The sequence below is a fragment of the Mus caroli genome, chromosome 14, assembly GCF_900094665.2.
Source record: "Mus caroli chromosome 14, CAROLI_EIJ_v1.1, whole genome shotgun sequence".
In the NCBI taxonomy this organism is placed as follows: domain Eukaryota; kingdom Metazoa; phylum Chordata; class Mammalia; order Rodentia; family Muridae; genus Mus; species Mus caroli.
The window spans coordinates 103,304,742-103,306,741 of record NC_034583.1 but is presented as its reverse complement, the minus strand read 5'-3'; positions in this window follow the sequence as shown (position 1 = coordinate 103,306,741).

Here is a 2,000-nt window from a genome sequence, read left to right as displayed (position 1 = left end):
AGGAAGGAAGGAAGGAAGGAAGGAAGGAAGGAAGAAAGAAAGAAAGAAAGAAAGAAAGAAAGAAAGAAAGAAAGAAAGAAAGAAAGAAGAAAGCATAAAGTTTTTTAGGAAATGGAAATGCAATGACCCCTTTGTGATCAGACAATGCTTCCTTCATTATTACACTTAAATTGTTGAGTATAAGGTATGTTTTGACAGAGTAAGGAGAGAACTGCTATTTGTTCAAAAGGTATGCAAATTAGACTGCCCCACCCGGAGAATCCATCCCATATACAACCACCAAATCCAGACACTATTGCATATGCCAGAAAGATTTTGCTGACAGGACCCTGATATAGCTCTCTCTTGTGAGGCTATGCCAGTAGCAAATAGTGCCTGGCAAATACAGAAGTGGATGCTCACAGTCATCTATTGGATGGATCACAGGGCCCCTAGTGAAGGAGCTAGAAAAAATACCCAAGGAGCTAAAGGGGTCTGCAACCCTATAGGAGGAACAACAATATGAACTAACCAGTATCCCCCAGAACTGTGTCTTTAGTTGCACATATAGCAGAGGATGGCCTAGTTGGCCATCAATGGGAGGAGAGTCCCTTGGTCTGTTAAAGATCATATGTCCCAGTACAGGGGAATGCCAGGGCCAGGAAGCAGGAGTGGGTGGGTTGGGAAGCAGGGCATTGGGGGTGGGGAGACAATATAGGGGGTTTTGGGGATAGCATTTGAAATGTAAATGAAGAAAATATCTAAAAATAATAATAATAAAAATAAAAACAACAGGTAAATGAACTACAGCTAAAACTCAAAATAAAAAAAAATTTTTTTTTTTGTCCTGGAAAGTGGTAAGGGCTGAAATGGATCCTATCAAAAACTGTAAAGTAACATAAAACAACACAAGTAGAAATATGTAAATGGAACGGTTGTACCCAAAGTTGGGTATTTTTACATCACATAGCTATTTTCTTCATTATGAGTTTCATTAGAAAATAAGGTAGGCTGTGCACTGGTTCTTTAAGTAAACATTTGCTGTCATTATTTTATAATGCTCTGTCAGTATAGAGCACAAGGTTGACAAATGTCTTCAGTGTTTATTCATAGAATAAACAGTGTGTCTGCAATGTAACTGAGGACACTGACAGAAGTTAAGTACACCTCCCTATTGTTTTCTCCTATTAAGCAAGTCTGAATGATTTCCCCATAGGTGGCATTGCAGATTGGCAGTGAGTTTCAGCACTCTAGGACAGGCTAGGGACAGACTGTAAGACCAGTTGTCAGCCAATGGAAGTCCAGTGGAGACAGTCAGACACCATTTACCTGGTTACATTTTTCTTCTAAAATTTATCATTTGAAAACAAAATATTGTCTCCATGGAAAGAATAGGTTCAAAAAGCTCAAATTTGAAATTAATTTTTGATATTCTAAAACTGGGAGACAAATCAAAAGAGCAAGGACAACAGAGATAGAAAACCAGAGTTGTTTGCTAGGTCTTATGTAGGAATATATGAAGTTTTCATGTGTTTTCTTATGGCTTACTAAGACTTAAATTACTGATAGTACTGTTTAAATAAACATTTATTTATAATAAAGAATTTAAAAAGTTATGTGATGCAGTTGTGGGTGAATTGTTAGCAATCAGACAAAACAGAGCTCACCTTATTTCTATCTGAGATACAGATTTGATTGAAAGATTAATGCCTAATTTATATGTAGAGATATAAAAAAATCATAAATGAATGCTTTCAATGTTGACATTTAATGTTTTTTTAGGAAAATGAACATGAAATTTCATAATAAATTCCAGAAATTTACCTCAAAAATGTTTTAAGGTGGAAAAATAGTAGAACCCAAATAACAGGAGTAACATTTAATTCTATAATTTTAAATTTAAATCTTAATTGTTACAACTAACTACTGTTTTATGATAAAAATATAGATAGAAGAGATATTTTAAAATTAAAGTATACAATCTCTCTAAGAAGACATTTCTGATTATTTTGAGACATATA